This window comes from Peromyscus leucopus, chromosome 6 (genome assembly GCF_004664715.2).
Source record: "Peromyscus leucopus breed LL Stock chromosome 6, UCI_PerLeu_2.1, whole genome shotgun sequence".
NCBI classification, from domain to species: domain Eukaryota; kingdom Metazoa; phylum Chordata; class Mammalia; order Rodentia; family Cricetidae; genus Peromyscus; species Peromyscus leucopus.
Window position 1 is genome coordinate 21,851,421 of NC_051068.1, and position 19,602 is coordinate 21,871,022.

Consider the following 19,602-nt stretch of genomic DNA (forward strand, 5'->3'; position numbering starts at 1 on the left):
GTTAGAGTGAAATCAGAAATAAAAGAATGAAACATGCAAAAAGCAGGAAAAAGTATTCCAGGAAGAGGAGTCAGTGAAGTGTCAGTAATCTGAAAAAGAACTACTGGCAAATTCGAGGTACCAGTTTGCCCGTAGCTGTATCAGAAGATAATTATGGTTGTGAAGGCAGAGTCAGATTAGAATAGAATTTGTAGACCATGTTAAATATTGTGGAATTTATTGTAAGTTCAAGTGCAGGTTTACAGAGATACTGTGACATGATCTTATTTTTATCTTTGAAAGATCACTGTGGTCTGGAGGACAGACAATAGGTTATATGGGGACAAAAGTGAGGGGAAGCTGTTGACAGGCTCCCTATAGGAGATGGAGAACAGTAGTCTTCGTTCAACTGGTAGCACAGGAGAGAACTATGTCTGAGCCTTGATGGATAAGAGAGAATAATCAGGTGTGTCAGAAACTGGATGGTTGACTAGGTAGGAGTGCAGAGCGTGCCAAGACAGTGGAGCAATTTTAATGAAGTTTTGGTGGTTCCAGAAGCTGTGTTGAACTGATGTGACAGGGGCAGACTCACATATCTTTAATGGTAGAGACCAGTGAAATAACCACATGATAGATGGTGAGATGCATCTTAAAATCTCCAAAGTTGCTGGCTTATCCTGGGGTGTGCTGACCCTGGAAATTTCTCAAAATTCAGTAAACTCCACTATGTAAGTTGTGGTTGGGGGGGGACTGTATTCATGCTTCCCCCAAATTAAAAAAATAAACAAAACAACAACAACAACAAAAAAAGTTAAATAGATTCTCATCAAAAGAACTTAATTTGCCTTTTCACCTAGTCTCTTAGGAAATAGGCATTTTCTTGGTTGTTTTAAGCAGAACAGGGAAGGCAAAAATTACACTTAGAGGCGCACCCTGCAGCTTAAGTATATTGCCTGAGTGACTGACATGATTCGGGGCTGGAGAGATGGCTCTGCAGTAAGAAGTACTTGCTGCTCTTCCAAAGAACCTAGGTTCAGTTCCCAAAACCCTCTTCCGGCCCCTTCAGATTCCAGGCACACATGGTGAACATTCATTCATGCAGTTGAAGCACTCACAGAATAAAAGTAAATAAATCTTAGGAAAGAAATAAGGTGGAGAGCCTCCTCATGCATATGTATAGACATGTACATGCATACAAAGACACATAAATCATACAAAAATATTAAATATGTTTTAAAAAGTTAACATGATCCTATCAATTTCACAGGTGCCTACTCTAAGCAAATTTAGATCAGTTTGAATCAACTTTATTCCTGGAACACAAGGTATTTACTCAAAGTTATTTTATAAGGAAAGAGTAGCACAAAGTTAATAATTAAACTAAGTGAAATATCACATGTGAGAATGAGCAAAAGTATGGCACAGGAGGATCATACCTTAAAATAACTGATAATGGAATTATTAAACAAATCTAGATTACCTATGTTTATTATACTTAAGGAAATAAAAACTTATTCAAGGGCAGAGTGTGGTGGTGGCACACAATCCTAGGAAGCAGAGGCAGGCAGATCTCTTTGAGATAAAAAAGAATCCCAATAATAAGTATAGAAGTCAGTCGATGGGATTAGCAGCAAATTAGATTCAGTAGAAAACACGAAGACTCCACATGGGAGATTGAGAATCAGAAGCAACATGAAAAGCAGGTGCAAAGGAATTTTTTTTGTAGTACATTTGCTTTTGTTTCAAATCACTTTTATAAGCTAATATTAAGTAGGCTTTACTATAAAGCTTTTTATTAAAAAAACAAACAAACATGAGCTAAGTACAAACTTGAAATACAGGGTGACAGAGAATAGGAAATGGTAAGAAAGAAAGGACATTGGCCACTGGGCTGGTTTGTTTAACACAAATATTTAAGTGGCTGAAGTAAGCAGGTTGTCAGAGTTTATGTAAGTACAGCCAGTTATTTACATGCAAAACATTGAAGAGACAAAAGCAGAGATAGACTAGCATCCAGATGGCTTTTGTGTTGTGTGTATGTGTTGTGTGTGTGCATGCAACAATTTACAAGGTGATATGAAATTCATGTGAAAATTTAAATAATTCAGAATAGTCAAAACAATCTTTACATAAAGAACAAAGCTAGGCTGTGGATGCTCCTCACTGGGAGAATGCTTGCCTGGAATTCTAGCAACTCTGTATTGTATTTTTTACCACAGCGTTCAGCTTTGTTCTTAAAACTTACTAAAAAGCTACAGTTACCAAGACAGTAGTCCTGGCATAAGCATAGACAGATGGGTGATTGGAATATAATTGAGTTCAAATAAAATAAGCACATGTGTCAGAAATTCTCAAATGTTTATCAATCAAGTGCATTTAATGGGGGAAGAATGTTTGTAGTGGTGAATCATCTGGATATCTACATGCAAAATAATGAAGTTGATTGGGCCCTTCCAGATATCAGATATAAAAAAGAAACAAACAAAAAAAACCCTAATTCAGGCTGGGCCTTGTGGCTTATAATCCCAGCATTTGGTAGATGGAGGCTGGAGAATTGGGAGTTCCAAGTGATCCTCAGCTACACAGAAAGTTTGAGGATGACACCATAATCTCAAGAATACAAACAAACAAACAAAAAATACAAAGCAAAACAAAAAGATTACTATGATTAACATGAAACAGGTTTTCTGTTGGCATTGTTTTGTTGTACTGAGAATGGACGCTGGCACTCTTACCTCTAGCCTTTCCTGATCTTCACAAAGCAGAGAAGGAAATACAGTAAAGAGAAGTTATTAGAACAACTGGAGAGTCACATACAGAATAACCTACATGCAAACTCACATCCTTGATGGAAATTAATTCAGTGGATTTTATACATAAATGTAAAATAAAGATTATAAGAGAAAATTATTGGTGAAATTATTAAGGGCACTCCATGTAGTTAAAAGGGAGGTTTATTTAGTGGTGTAACTTACAAATGAAGGGATAGGTAGGTTGCAGGGTCTAGGAGAGGCGTGGCACAGTCTGGTGGTGTTCTCTGGAGAACTCTGCTTGGTCTACCTCCAGCGTCCAGGGTCCAGGAACCAAGAGAAGGCGGCTCATCGGGATCTCGGGTCTTCAGGGCCCTCTCTTGGCCCTGCCTTGTAGGTGTGACAGTTACCGAAGCCTCAATGGGGGTTGGAACTTCCAGATCAAAGCTGGAATCACTACTTACTACAGAAAATCTTGGCCTTGGGATTGGTTTGATTTTTGTATGACACCAAAGTTTTATCTCTGAGAATAATCTGTGAGCTCTAGACTTCATTAAACTTAAAAACATCTGCTTTGTGAAAGCCACTGCCAGAGATAGGAGAAATAAGCAGACTAGTCTGACAAAGCACTCTGATCAAGAATATATACAAAGGCCATTTAAAATAGGAAATCAAATGGTTTAAGGGTGATCAAAAATTCTGGGCACAGCTACATACTCCTGAAGTCCCAGCACTTAGAAGAAGAGGTAAGAGGATCAAGAGCTTAAGGCCAGCCTCTACTACATGACAGTTTTTTACACTAGCCTGGGAGTGTATGAGACTCTCTCTCAAAAGACACGACAAAACAAAAATGCCCCAAGAGCCAAACTGTCTTTATCAGAGAAAAAGAGGTAGCAAGGGAGACTATGAAAAGATGTTCCATGTGGGATTTTGCTGGGGAGTTACAGTCAGAACACAAGGTGCTGTAACATCCCCATTAAGATGACCAAGCACCAATCTAGTAAGCAAACCAAACACAAAGACTGGAAGAGGGCAACTTCTTGTGGGGTTGCAAAATAGCAAGCAAGGTCACCTTGGAAAGCCATTCAGCAATTTCTTACAAATTGTAATACATTTTACAAAAATAAATCAAGCAAATTTACCACACAAATTGGAATTTATAGCTATACAATAACCTCGTATGTTAGTAGCATTAGCCATAATTGCCTAAACCATTGTACATCCAGACAATGAACTCTTATTTATTACTATATGTAATTGAACAATCAAGTTGGGGAAATACAAAGGTAAGTTTTAAGCTCGTGTTTCTGAGTGAAACCAATCTGAAAAGGCTTCGCAGTATATGTGATTCCAGTAGTGGCATTCTGGAAAATCAACTGGAGACAGTAAAAAGAGATTGCCAGAGATATGGGAAGGGATGAGAAGACTGCAGATGATTTTTAGGGCAGTGTAGCTATAGTATCACTGATGGTATGAATACTTATATCATTAGTTTGTCAAATATGTAGTGTGCTCCATGATGAATAAACTGTGGACTTTGATGATGTTGATGTCAGTTCATCAGTTTTAAGCAGTGTATCATTCTGGTACTGCTCATCAGTAGTGGGGAGGATGTGTTTTCATGGGTGCAGGAGATGTGTGACAGTAACTCTGCTTCTGCCCAGTTGTGCTCTGTTCCTAAAACTACTCTAAATACAAAGACCTATTAGAACACGAATGAGGATAATATACTTAGAAATATATATCTAGTAAAGGATTTGTGTTTAGCATATATAAAGAGAAGTCAGTCTAACAACCAACTTTAAAAACTGAGGCAGAATTTAAACAGATATTTTCCCAGAGAAGATGTATTATCCAGCAGGAGAGTGAAAACCTAAATGAGAAATCCATATCCTTCTCATACCAATAGCATGGTTGTTATTATTCACAGAAAGTGATACTGGAAATGCCTTTGAGGATGGAGAGGAGTTGAAGCCCCTCCTCCTGCCCCCCCCCTGTATATAAAATAGAGCACTAAGTTTGGAAGACAGTTTGGTTATCACATGACCCAGCAATTCCATTCTTACATGTGTGAACCAATGCAAATAAAACATGTCCACACAACTACTTGTGCTCAAATATTCCTAATAGCATGTTAAAAGTGAAAACTCAAATCTCATCAGCTATAGATGTGGTGTATCCATACAGTAGAGTATTTGGTAATTAGTGTGAACTGCTGATAAGTGAATGGCATAACATGAAAGATTATGGAGACAGTCAAGACACTCATAAAGGACCATATGTTTTGAATCTGTTTGTACGGGATGTCCATGGACAGAGTGTAGTTTGTAGTTTCCTTGATGCAGGTTATCAGGGCATGTAAGAAATGTGGAGGGAGTGCTGATGGGTGCTGGGTTTCTTTGGAGATCATGGAAATGTTCTAAAATTAATGTAAAAATGACTGATTGTATATTTGAATTAGTTGTATGAATTATGCATGTTAAAGGCTATTACATGAAACAACAGAGAGGGGTGGAGTGGCATGTGCCTGTAGTCCCGTTTTACTTGGGAAACTGAAGTAGCAGGGTTCTTTGAGGCCAACCTGGGCAGCACACATATAGCAAGACCTTGTCTGAACAAGAGCATTGACAAATAGTACAACACTCATGTTGATGGATGTTATAACATTGTTAGCATGTTAGTACCATTCAAAGCAATCTGTCAAAATCTTGATGGCTTTTTTTTTCTTTCAGAAATAGAAATAACTGACCAAAAACTTACTGAACACTGTAAACATTCTTAAAAAAGAATAAAGTTGAAATAGCTGGGTATGGTACAAGCCTGTAATGCCAGCACTCAGATTAAGGAAGGAGAAAGTGGAGGCTGTCCTAGGGTCTTGGCTACTAGTGAGAACTGGTCTAAAAGGGAGGGGAGATTAGTGAGACTGGTCAGCAGTTAAGAGCACAGGCTGGTCTTGCAGAGGACCTGGTTCAGTTCCAGCACCTATTCTGAGCAGCTCACAACGCCCTGGGTATCCATTACCATCTTCTGGTCTCCTGCCTCTAGGCATGCACATAGTGCTTATATGTACTCGCAGGCACTCACACTTAAAAACACAACTATTGATGGAGGAGAAAGAAGGATACTTCATTCTTCCTTGATTTCCAAATGTACTATAAAACCACAGCAACCAAAATGCTTCTCATGGGACAGAGAGCTTGGAAGGAGACCTCCCTGCATGTACCAAAAGATTTTAAAGAATTGTGTGTGAATGCCTATGTGTATACATGTATGTATGAGTGTTTGTGAATGTGCACATATGTAAGTGGTCATGTATGTTGGATGTTGTGCTGGATAGTTTTATGTCAGCTTGATGCAAGCTTGTGACATGTTTGTCGAGGTCAGAGGACAGCCTGCAGGAATCCATTCTTTCTTTTAACCTACTAGGTTCCAGGATTGAATAGACATTGTCAGCATTAACCAAAAGTGCCCTTCCCCCATTGAACTATCTTGCTGGCCCTCAGTGATTTTTTAACAAGTGTACCAAGGACACTCAATGGAGAACAAAATCTCTTCAAATGGTATTGGGAAAACTATGAATCTGAGTGTTAAAAAACCTTACACTATATTTTAAAATAGGTTGAAATTGAACTAAATGCTTAACTATAATACCCATGACTACAGAACACGTTGAAAAGAAGTTCTTAACCTGTGGATGGCAACCACTTTGGGGGGTTGAACAGCCCTTTCACAGTGGTCAAATATTAGACATTCTGCATATCAGGTATTTACATTATGATGTATAACAGTAACAAAATTACAGTTTTGTAGTAGCAATGAAAATAATTTTATGGTTGGAGTCACCACAATATGAGGAATGATATTTAAGGGGCACAGCATCAGGAAGGTTGAGAACCACTGACTTTAGAAGAAGGCTGAGGGGGAAAGAACACCTACAACTCAAGAATATAACTTAATTTTCAAAATGGTCAAAGGAATTGAATAGACATCTCCCTAAAGGTGATGTAAAATGGTTTATAAATATTTTAAAAGCTGTTCAACATTATTATCAAGCATATAAATATAAATAAACCCATGAGATAGTACTTTATTCAGATAGCTACAAGATAGACATGGGCGAACCTAAGGACTGCATGCTATGAGAAATACCCATTACAAAAGAGAATACTATAGGATTCCACTTATGTGGAGTATAGCTAGAGATGAAAATCTATTAAAGCTGAGAGGTGAGGGAGATGGTAAATTGCTATTAAGTGGACATATGATTTCAGTTTTGTTGGATGAGAGTATTTGAGTTGTTATAAAAATGTCTCTGTTCTTAACAGTTATGAAGTGCACACAAAAATAGTTAAGATGGTCAATTTTATATGATTTTAAATTCCTGATTAAAATGTAAAAACCCACTTCACAAAGAAATATCACCAAAAAAATTTAAGATCAGTCAGAATGTACTTAAAAAGTAACTTGGAGACACAGAGCATTACTTGTGCTGGGATATGCCATGTTGCAATGGCAGAGGTGCAAGTTGAGGGCTGGGGAGCAAGTTGACAAGCTTGGTGGCAGTGCACTTGCCGAGCATGTTCCAGGCCCTTGGTTCAATCCCCATCAATGCAAATTTAAGGTGAAATCTATCAAATAAGCTCTCACCTAATTCATTATATATAATAACATGTTTGGATAAATGAAAAATTCACAAAAGGAATCCATTGTAAAGTGATTACTTCTATTAGTAAATAGGGGGTAATCATGCAATAAAAAAGAATAAATCTAGAAACAGTTCTGTGCCTGAGAAATGCAGAGTATTTGGGGTTTTGTTGTTGTTGTTGTTGTTATTGTTGTTGTTGTTTTGGTTGGTTTATGACTTCTTTGTTTCCAAATTATGTGTGTGAATGTGGCTATGTTCATGTGGTTGCAGGTGCCCATGGAGGCCAGAGGCATCAGATTCCCTTGGAGCTGGAGTTTAGCAAGTTTTGAGCTGCCCAGCTGGGTGCTGGGAATCCAGCTCAGCTCCCTTGTAGAATCAGGTTACACTGTTAACCACTGAGCCATCTGTCAGGCCCGACCCATGGCTTTTTGATCTATAGTGGATTTTAAAGCAAGTTTTGATTAGGAATTATACTAATGATTAGAAGTAAAAGTGAAAGGTATTGATTGGTCCTTCTACTTGAAAATAATGTTTTAAGATAATTCAATGCTCAAGGAAGAATTCAGTGGAACTTAGAAAGTATGAAGTTCACAACTGAAGTTAAGAGGTGCGGCAAACAAAGCCATAACTTTAAATATTGGAAGAAGCATTTGGATTGACAAGTCAATCTCCAATATTAGTCTTTTTTTTGTATTTGTCCTTTTTTAATGTAAAAACATTTTATGTACAACTACAGGGGAAATAATACACAGATTACTTGAACATAAAAACAGGATATAATTCAAAAGTCCAGGGTTATTTGAAACTGGAAAATATTTTCTCTGTAGAAAATAGTAAAAATGATAACATTTCTTTTTTTTTTTTTCTTTTTTTTTTTTTTCCGGAGCTGAGGATCGAACCCAGGGCCTTGTGCTTGCTAGGCAAGCACTCTACCACTGAGCTAAATCCCCAACCCGATAACATTTCTTAATAAGCCTTTTAAGCCAAGTAATAGCTGAATTATACATATAAATATAGATTAGATTCTGGGATACAGAAGAAACCTATCTTCATCTGTTCAGAGAGCTATGTTTTACTTAAGTTGTATAAGTGAAATTCCTATTCATCTTCCCCTTCACTGTTTAATTTATGGCCAACATTTTTCTACAGGCTAATCTATAATCTAAAAAGATTTTAGCCTCCCCTCCTGAAAGTACAGCCAGCATATCCTTTCATTAGCTTGATACGGTACAAATTCTTATCCTAATAGTGAAATGTTTCACTAAAACTTGCCCAGTAATTGGGCAAAACCAAAACTTATTATAAGCCACAGTCATCCTATGGTCCCCCCTGCTAGGTAGCTTCCTTGGATTTGTGGGTTGCAATCTGATTATCCTTTGCTTTATATCTAGTATCCACTTATGAGTGAGTACTACCATGTTTGTCCTTCTGAGTCTGGGTTACCTCACTCACAATGATATTTTCTAGTTCCATCCATTTGCCTGCAAATTTCATGATGTTATTGTTTTTTTTCTGAAAGTAATACTCCATTGTGTATATGTACCACATTTTCTTAATCCATTGTTTAGTTGATGGGCATCTAGGTTGTTTCCAGGTTCTGGCTATTACAATAATGTTGCTATGAACATAGTTGAACATGTAATGTATTTTTGTGGTATGATTGAGCATTCCTTGGGTATATGCCCAAGAATGGTATGGCTGGGTCTTGAGGTAGATTCATTCCCAATTTTCTGAGAAGTTGCCATACTGATTTCCACAGTGGTTATACAAGTTTGCACCCCCACCAACAGTGGAGGAGTGTTCCCCTTGCTCCACATCCTCTCCAACATAAGCTGCTTACAGTGTTTTATATCTTAGCCATTCTGACAGGTGTAAGATGGTATCTCAGAGTCATTTTGATTTGCATTTCCCTTATGACTAAGGATGTTGAGCATTTCCTAAAATGTCTTTCAGCCATTTGAGATTCTTCTTTTGAGAATTCTCTGTTTAGCTCTATAGCCCATTTTTTAATTGGATTGTTCAGTATTTTGATGTTTAGTTTCTTGAGTTCTTTATATACTTTGGAGATCAGTCCTCTGTCAGATGTGGGGTTGGTGAAGATCTTTTCCCAATCTGTGGGCTGTCTTTTTGTCTTATTGATCATGTCTTTTGCCTTACAAAAGCTTCACAGTTTCAGGAGGTTCTATTTATTAATTGTTACTCTCAGTGTCTGTGTTACTAGTGTTATATTTATGAAGTGATCTCCTGTGCCAATGAGTTCAAGAGTACTACCTATTTTCTATCAAGTTCAGTGTAACTGGATTTATGCTGAGGTCTTTGATCCACTTGGACTTGAGTTTTGTGCCCAGTGACAGATATGGATCTATTTGCAATCTTTTACATGTTGACATCTAGTTATGCCAGCACCATTTGTTGAAAATACTTTCTTTTTTCCATTGTATAGTTTTGGCTTCTTTGTCAAAAATCAGGTATTCATATGTGTGTTGATTAATGTCAGGGTCTTCAATTCGATTCCATTGGTGCATATGTCAGTTTTTATGCAAGTACCAAGCTGTTTTTATTATTATAGCTCTATAGTAGAGCTTGAAGTCAGGGATTGTGATGCCTCCAAAGGTTATTTTATTGTACAGGATTCTTTTAGGTATCCTGGGTTTTTTGTTTTTCCATATGAAGTTGACTATTGTTCTTTCCAAGTCTGAAGAATTGTGTTGGGATTTTGATGGGGATTGCATTGACTCTGTAGATTGCTTTTGTTAAGATTTGTCATTTTTACTATGTTAATCCTACCTATCCATGAACATGGAGATCTTTCCATTTTTTCTGTTATCTTTTTCAATTTCTTTCTTCAGAGACTTAAAGTTTTTATCATACAGGTCCTTCACTTGTTTTGTTAGTGTTACCCCAAGGTATTTTACATTATTTGTGGCTATTGTAAATGGTGATGTTTCTCTGATTTCTTTCTCAGCTCTTTTATCATTTATATATAGGAGGGCTATACTGATTTTTTTTTTTAGTTAATCTTGTATCCTGCCACTTTACTGAAGGAGTTTATCAGCTGTAGGAGTTCCCTGGTAGAATTTTTGGGGTCACTTATGTATACTATCATATCATTTGCAAATAGTGAAAGTTTGACTTCTTCCTTTCCAATTTCTATCCCTTTGATTTCCTTTTGTTGTCTTATTGCTCTAGCTAGAACTTCAGGTACAATATTGAATAAATTTGTGGAGAGTGGACAGCCTTGTCCTGTTCCTGATTTTAGTGGAATCACTTTGAGTTTCTCTTCGTTTAATTTGATGGTGGCTGTTGGCTTGCTGTAAATTGCCTTTATTATGTTTAGGGATGTTCCTTGTATTCCTGATCCTTAAGACCTTTATCATGAAGGGGTGCTGGATTTTGTCAAAGGCTTTTTCAGCATCTAATGAGATGATCATTAGTGTGAGATTTCTCCAACTTCTTTATGTGTGCATTTAGTGCTATGAATTTTCCTCTTAGCCTGCTTTTATAGTGTCCCATAAGTTTGGGTATGTTGTACTTTCATTTTCATTTAATTCTAGCAAATCTCTCAATTTCTTTCTTATTTCTTCCTTGACCAATGGTGCTTCAGTTGGGCATTATTCAGTTTCCATAAGATTGTAGGCTTTCTATAGTTTTTGTTGTTGTTGAAATCTAACTTTAAGACATGGTGATCTGATAAAATACAGGAGGTTATTCCAATGTTTTTGTGTCTGTTGAGATTTGCTTTGTGACCGAGCATGTGGTCAATTTTCGAGAAGGTTCCATGGGGTGCTGAGAAGAAGGTATATTCATTTGTGTTAGGGTGGAATGTTCTGTAGATATCTGTTAAGTCCATTTGAGTCATAACATTTGTTAGGCCCTTTATTTCTCTGTTACATTCCAGTCTGGTAGATCTGTCCATTGATAGGAGTGGTGTGTTGAAATCTCCCACTATCATTGTGTAGGCTTTGATGTGCATGTAGTGGGTAGCTGTTCCAGCTTTGACCTGGAAGTACTACCCCTATTGAGGCTTCAGTAACTGTCATACTTACAAAGCAGGGTCGAGACAGGAGCCCTTAAGACCCGAGATCCAGATGTGCCAGCACTCTTGGTTCCTGAATCCTGGATGCTGGAGGTAGACCAAACAGAGTTTTCCAGAGAATACCAATGGACTGCGCTACACCTTTCCTGGACCCTGTAACCTATCCCTTTACTTGTAAGTTACCCCACAAAATAAATCCTTTTAACTACGTGGAGTTGCCTTAATACTATAACCAATATGTGCGATTTAAGCTTTAGTAATGTTTCTTTTATAAATGTGGGTGCCTTTGTATTTGGGGCATAAATGTTCAGAATTGAAACTTCATCTTGGTCGATTTTCCCTGTGATAAATATGTTATGTTCTTCCCAATCTCTTTCGACTGATTTTAGTTTGAAGTCTATTTTATTAGATATTAGGATAGCTACACCAGCTTGTTTCTTAAATCCATTTGATTGGAAAGCCTTTCCCCAGCCTTTTACTCTGAAGTAGTGTCTGTCTTTGAAGTTTAGGTGTATTTCTTGTATGCAGCAGGATGGATCCTGTTTTCGTATCTATTCTATTAGCCTATGTCTTTTTATAGGTGAGTTGAGACCATTGATATTAATTCCTGCTGATTCTTGTTATTTTTTGGTGGTAGTGTTGTGTTTCCCTTCTTTGGTATTTGTTGGTGTGGGATTATCCATTGCCTGAGTTTACATGAGTGTGTTTAATTTCCAATTTTTTTGTTTGTTTTTTCTTCCATTTCTTTAAGTGAATTTTCATTTCCTCTTTAAGGGAGTTTTTCATTTTCTATTTAAGGGCCTGTATCATCTTCTTAAAGTCATTTTTAGGTTTGATTTCTTCTGCTTCTTCTGCATTGGTGTGTTCAGGTCTTGCAGGTGTAGAATCACTAGGTTCTGATGGTGTCATATAGGTCTTTATGTTGTTGCCTGTATTTTTGCACTGGCGTCTACTCATCTCTTCCTCTGCTCGGCGCAGGTGGTGTCTGTGTCTGAGGGTGCCTCTCTTGTTCCAATTGATAGTCTTGGTCCACTGGGAGTTCTTGGTTGAATCAGTGTTGTTGGGCTCTGTTTCTTCGGGAGCATCTTTGTCCAATTGGTGTTAGTGGGTTCTGTCTCAGTGAGCAGCTGTTCCCAATCGGTGCAGGGTGGGCTTATGGCTCCAGTGTTTGTTGGTGTCGCATGGGATGGTTTTCTTGGTAAGGCAGCAGGGAAAGAGGCCACTGTCCAGTCCCTGGGACTCCAATGGCTCTTCCCAGTCGGTGCAGGGTGGGCTTATGACACCAGTGGTTGTTGGGTTCACAGGGGATTTGTTGTTGTTGTTGTTGTTGTTGTTTTGTTTTTTGTTTTTGTTTTGTTTTGTTTTGGCGAGGGAGCAGGGAAAGGTAGCTGCCTGGGGCCTAGGGGCTAGAGACCTAGTCATGCCGGTCAAGAGATGGGGTCTTACCTGTTCCCAGTCAGTGTAGGGTGGGCTTATGACTCTGGTGATCTGGTTCGGTGTCTGGACAGCTCCTCTTGCGTTCTTGGGTTGAGTTTTGTTTGATCGCCAACTCCGCAGCTGATCTTGTTTCCTCAGACTGCAGGCTGCAGGCTTCTGAAACCTCTCCCAAATAGATCTCAGCTGAACAGGTTGATCAGCAGGGCAATCTCGGCAATGCCTCCAAGTTTCACATGATCAGTATCTGGGCCCCAGGTTGGCCTCAGCCAGAATGCTCAGGTTGTTCTGGTCTCGTCCCACAGCAGCTCCTTCCCAGAGTGCTAGGCATGCGATTAGTCTGCGCCGTTCAGTGCGGACAGTGTTCTGCAGCTCCTCAGCTGATCCTGGTTCCATGAAGTTGTTGGGTTCTGAACGATTGGCAGCTGGGTCCCAACCAGTCTCAGGCAGAACACTGGGCCCGACAGTGCTCTTAACCATTGAGCCACCTCTCCAGCCGTCTGGCTCACCAACTCCTCAGCTGATCTTGTTTCCTCAGACTAAAAGCCTCGGAGTCCTCATCTGAATGGATCTCAGCTGAACTGCCCAGAGGCTTATTCTTAATTATGAATGCCCAGCCTTAACATCTTTCCTTAACCTATCTGTCTTTTACCTCTGGGCTTCTCCTTTTCTCTAACTTTTATAAACCTTACTCTTACTCCATGGTTGGCTGTGTAACTGGATGGCTGGCCCCTGGAGTTCTCCTCCTCTGGCTGCTAGATCTTCCTCCAGTACTATTCTTGACTCATAAAATTATCCTCCAGATAGATGTGGTGGTACATATCTGTAATCCTAGCATTCAGGAAGCTGAGGCAGGGAGAGCATTTAAGTCCACTGTAGATTATGTAGCAAGATCTTATTTGGAAAAATAAATCAATGGCTGAATGCATCCAATTCTCAAGGGCTTCAAACAAAAACTTCTCATTCAAGTTAGCTGATTTTAATTCTGAGTACATGGGATGGGAAAGATGAAGGCTGAGATGCTCCAGCCATCTTCTTCTCACTTGGTAGATTACACTGACTCACAACCTATGCTCATTCTCAGGTAGAAGATGAAGCCATGTTTTACAGTTATATCTGAGCTTGGAACTTGATGTGCTTTAATGATATTTTTGACATTTACTAGCTAGAGAAAATCATGTCACTAAGTTTGTGGGTTTGGTGTTGCATATTCTCAAAATCCATGTGACAACAGGAAGATAGCACACTCTTCTGAGCTATAGTGTAGAGGCAGTTAGTAAGGATGGCAAAGACTGAGGTAATATTGCTATCAAGGAGCTAGAGAAAAAAAAATCTGCAATGTGTGAAACCTTATGGAAATTTGGAGAAAACTAGCAGAATTTGCTGACTAACGTGTTTCAAACAAAATAGAGTAGTAATTATGCAAGACTTTGAAAAGTCTAAAATTAAGCTCATGGGGTTGAAGAGATACCTTAGTGTTTAAGTGCACTGACTCCTCTTCCAGAGGATCTGGGTTCAGTTCCTATCACCCGAATGGCAGCTTACAACTGTCTGTAACTCCAGTTCCACAGAGAACTGATTCCCTTTTCTGACCTTCAAGGGCACCAGGCACACAAGTGGTGCACATGCATATGTGAAGGCAAAACACTCATACACATAAAGTTAAAAATTTTAAGTTTGAAAAACAGTAAAGTTAAACATAAAGGGAAAATTGAATTTTGAGATATGGTCTCACGAACCCTATTTGTCTTGAACTCATTGTGTTACATCTGCCTCAGCCTTTCCTAAGTGCTGAGATTATGCTGATTTTTTTTTTTTTTTTTTTTTTTTTTTTGAGCCATGGTCTCACTGTGTATCCCTGGCTGGTCCAGAACTCACTGTGTAGATCAGGCTAGCCTCTGAACTCATAGAAATCCACCTACCTCCTACCTCTGCCTCCTGAGTTCTAGAATTAAAGGCGTGCATCATTGTGCCTGGCTCGTGTACATGTATAATTTTTTTAAAGATTTCTACTTTTCTTTGAAGTTTTTCCTATTTTTTATAAGTGCTCTGCGTGTACACCTGCAGGCCAGAAGAGGGCATCAGATCCCATTATAGATGGTTGTGAGCCACCATGTGGTTGCTGGGAATTGAACTCAGGACCTCTGGAAGAGCAGACACTGCTCTTAACCACTGAGCCATCTCTCCAGCTCCTGAAGGTATTTTTTAGATCACTAAATTACATCTGTAACCCTAGTGTTTGGGAGGCTGAGATAGGAAAATCATAAGGTTAAGACATAGCATGTCCAAGAAACAAAACAAAATCAGAAACTAAGGGTTGGAGAACTCAGTGATTAAGAGCAATTCTTGTTCTTTTAGGCCTGAATTTGGTTCCCTTGACCCACATGGCAGCTTATGTCCAGGGGATACAACACACTCACATGTACATACTCACAAATGGACACATATGCACATAATTAAAAATAAAATGAATTTAAAAAATTGTAAAATAGCTAAAGGTATGGCAGAGTAATTAGTAATTACTTTAGTAATTAGTTCAAATTAGTAATTTGAACACATGTAGTTGCTATAGGGGAGTAGTGGAGTGGTCACAGCACAGTACAGGCACATTTGCTAGTGACCATCAGATATCAGGTGAGTAAGGAAGTTGATGTTTCCCACATGGTACTGAGATTGAAGTGATACTACAGGCCTATGCTTATATTTATCCCAAAGAAGGACAAAGCTATAAGAACCTTAAGGGAAACAGGTGTGTGTGGCTCGTATCTGTTCATACATGCATGCCTACATATTGAGACTTGGGGCCTTGTGCATGGAAAAAGTTTTCTTTTTCTTTCTTTCTTTTTTTTTTTTTTTTTTTTTTTTTGTTTGTTTGTTTTTTTCAAGACAGTGTATCTCTGTGTAGCTTTGGAGTCTGTGCTGGAACTCACTCTGTAGACCAGGCTGGCCTCAAACTCACAGAGATCTGCTTAGCTCTGCCTCCTGAGTGCTGGGATTAACGACATGTGCCACCACCACCCCTCAAAAGTGGCTAGATTTTTAAGAACTGGTGTTACTAAGTGTTAATGCAGAGATAGAGGGTTGAGACCTTTACTGCTAGTGAGATGTAGATAACACCCTAGAGAACAGTTGGCCCTTTTTCTTAAAACTAAGGAGAAGCCAAAACCAAAACCAAAACCAAACAAACAAAAACCAACCAAACAAAAAACCTAAGGAGAAGCATACTGCCTGACTTCACAGTGCCTCCTCTAAGTAAATACCAAACAGAAATTTGTATCCCTACTCATGAAACAGGATTTCTTTCTTTCTTTCTTTTTTCTTTTTCTTTCATTCTTTTTGGGTTTTTTGAGATAGGGTTTCTCTGTGTAGATTAGCGCCTTTCCTGGATCTTGCTCTATAGACCAGGCTGGTCTCGAACTCACAGAGATCTGCCTGGCTCTGCCTTCTGTGTGCTGGGAGACGTGCACCATCACCGCCTGGCCCGGATTTCTTAAGAAGCATGCTTCTTTATAGCACCATAGTTTTAGTGGCCATAATTCAGGGAGGGCTAAATACTCATTAACAGTACAACAAGTCTTGAAAGGAACTGTGGTATATTTTATAGTAGACCAGGATGGAGGTCCTGCAATCACATTGAAGTTCTCCTACTAAGTGAGTGTGCTTGTGTTCCAATTAATGATGATAGTAGATTTTGGCCTTGGTCAGGTGTTTATATAGCTTGCTGACTTGGTCTGTACCATTGTAAACTGAGTCACACAGTCCTGTGTGACAGCCAAAATCTATGGTGATGAAGTCTGCACCTGGCTATCACTGGAGGAGGAGAAGCCAAAAGCAGAGTGATAGGGAGAAGCATGGAATGACCTTTTAGGGTACTAGTGGTCTCTCTGAAAGGTGGTAACCCAGTTCTGTTCCCCATTTATATAGAAGGGGAATTGTTGGGAACTGGATTGAGTTCTCATTGATACTGGACAAACTACCATTGAGCCACATCACTAGCTCCCATGTTTGCTTTGATTACTATCAAGATTGACACTTTTTCTCATTTACCTTCTTTATTGACTCTTTGGGAATTTCACATGCACTCCAGTTCTGCTCACCTCCCAGTCCCCCCATATCCTACCCTCATCCCTGCTGCATGCCCCCCCCACACAAAAGAAAATGAAACAAAGCAAGCAAGCAAACAAATCAAAACAAAACCCCAAACCAATATTTTAGTCTCAGAACCAGCTCCAAGACTGCACCCAGGGTTTGCAAAAGAATCCATGATGTTTGTGAGAACTAAACTTTTCTATCTAAAGGGTAGGGGGAAAAGCACAGGAACTTTATTACTTCATTTTGAAAGATCTCTCTCTCCTTTGTCTTTACACAGTTATATATTCCCAACAGAGAGCTTTAGACAATAAAAGAGTTACATTTTGAGGGTCACATCACATCTCTTGGGTAAATTATAAGAAGCAGTGTCATTCTGATAACATATATGAAATAAACCTATCAGCTTTCTGATTAGTGGGGCAGCTGTGGCTGTGAAGGAAGATCCAGCTATTTTGCTGTCTTGCTTAGATAGCTCATAAAGGGGGTTAAAAGTTAAAATACTGGGGAGCCTCAAAAACAGAGAAGTTGTGCATTGTATTCTGTATTTCTAAGTGTGATAAATATTCTAAGCTGTCATTTAAAAGTGTCATTTGTTCTTGGACTTGGATAATTTTCATTGCAAGGGAGAGTGCTGTGCCGACCAGAAAGCTCAGAGTGCTTTCCACGTGGCTGGGCATGAGTAACCATGGCAATGCTCTTGCTGTCTGCCAGGCTCCCTGGTGTGCAGGCTGTAAAATGAGAGCGGGAGGTACATAGAGCTCTAGTGCTCCGCACTTTCTCGAGGGACAGTGACCTTAAAAGTGTTCCAAGACCTAAACATAAACAGTTGGATGAACCTTGAGTCTTGTATCATTAAACTGAGATTAGGAGGTCTTGCAGGAACTTAGTTGCTGAGGAATTTGTATCAGGAGTTATGTCTTTAATGTTACAAGACAGAGTTTAGCAAGTGGGGAACCAGCACCAAAGTTGCTTTATGCTTGATCTTGGTTCAACAGCCAGACACCTGTGAATCTGTCCTTGTGTGATTTATTTGCAGGGGCAGCTAGTCTACTTTGAATTTTCTCTAAGGTCTTAAATTGTCTAATTGTATGTAATTGTCTTGAAGCCATGAAACAAAAGCCTGGCTATGAAAGTATATTTTATTCACTAAAATTACACAGTGTAAGAATAAATTATCTTCCTGTCAATCCACAGAAATTAAATGTACCCAATAAGTGAAAAACACACTACCAATAAACTATGGGAAGAGTCCCATAGCTGTTCTTTTCAAGGAAGACTTGTAGCACATGAGAAAATCACAGACAGATGCAAACAGTATTCACAGTATGTGACCCCAAGGTCCATGCCTAGTGGGCCTCTGGTCTCCTCATGGCTGTACCCAGCAGGACTGCATAGGAAGATGACTGGACCATGGCCCCGAGCACCAGGTGTTTGTAAGGGTCTACACTGGGCTGTAACTAGCAAGGGGGAGGTCCTTTGCCCCTCCCCTTGGCATTGTTTTAAACAGCCCTTTGGAGTAAAGCTCTGGGCTGGTGGATAAGGATCCAGGCCCACCTGAGGCTATCCTGCATTTCTCTCTGTTTCTCTCCCCTCTTTATTTTTATCTAAGTCTCTTCTTCCTCATTCCTCAAGTGTCTCTGGGGTAAATAAATGTGGGAGCTGGTCTCCCACAGATGGTGCCATTGAATAAGGACAATAAATAAATAAATACCCCTACGGCTTCGTGAAATCGAAGAAGGAGATGCCGTGAGTGTAGGCATGATGATAAGGAATTGAAATATGAAGGCAATGGTATTTTATTTTGAGGTGTGTAGGTTAGGTGGTGAAATCCCACAAGGCTGCCAGGTATATATATATAATGTATGTAATAAATTAAGGAAAGTAGGAAATAGAAATATAGTGTAGGAAAAACTTAGAAGAGTAAGGTAGAATAGGTAGAAATGAAGGAATATAGCATAAAGATAAGCTACTAGACTTAGGAACACAAACTGGGAAGAATCAGAGGAAATATCTATCAAAGAAGAGCTTAACAGGCAGAAAAAAAGATTCCTGTGGAAGCTTTTGGCCTGGGGATAGCAAAAATGCTAAGTCCAAGCAGCTGTGGAAAGCATTTTCCCTGAGGCAAAGACAAATTCATGTGAGATAAAACTCTCACTCTGTTGACACTCCCACTGTATGGAAACACAGTATCATCAGACTTTGTTTTCTCTTGGCCATTGAAACCAAAGTTTAGAGAACAGAAGTTTTGGGGAAACTTGGTGGTCTTTTCTCTCTCAAAAACTTAATCTCTCTCTAAACTAAAAAGCCTTTCAAAACTTTCTTTCTCAGTTTCTCTTTCTGTAAGGACAAAATTAATTTCACCTGGATGGGAAAATCCCCTCAGGCAAGGGCCTGATGAAAGTGCAGGCAGATTCCTCCCTGATGGGAGGGGCTGAGGAGGAGGAGGAAGCAGTAAAGTTAAGCCTTGGCAGTGGCACTGCCAAGTCAGGGACACTATCTGCGGGAGGAGCCAACCCAGGACAGGACAGAGAACTATCCAGGAGAAAACCTCTCTTTTTCTACTGGAAAAAGACCTTTCTGAAAAGCTTTGTTTCAAGCTTTTGGTTCCCCTCACTGACCCGGAGTGAAGCCCTGAAGGGTGTTTTCCTCTGGCAATAAGCAGTTGT

General features: G+C 39.3%; 1 protein-coding gene and 1 pseudogene across 1 annotated transcript in view; both read left to right on the forward strand.

Annotated features, from left to right (window-relative positions):
• Positions 1 to 19,602, forward strand: part of Larp1b (La ribonucleoprotein 1B) — a 98,639-nt gene that overhangs the window by 43,375 nt on the left and 35,662 nt on the right.
• LOC114710783 lies at positions 599 to 750 on the forward strand (annotated as a pseudogene).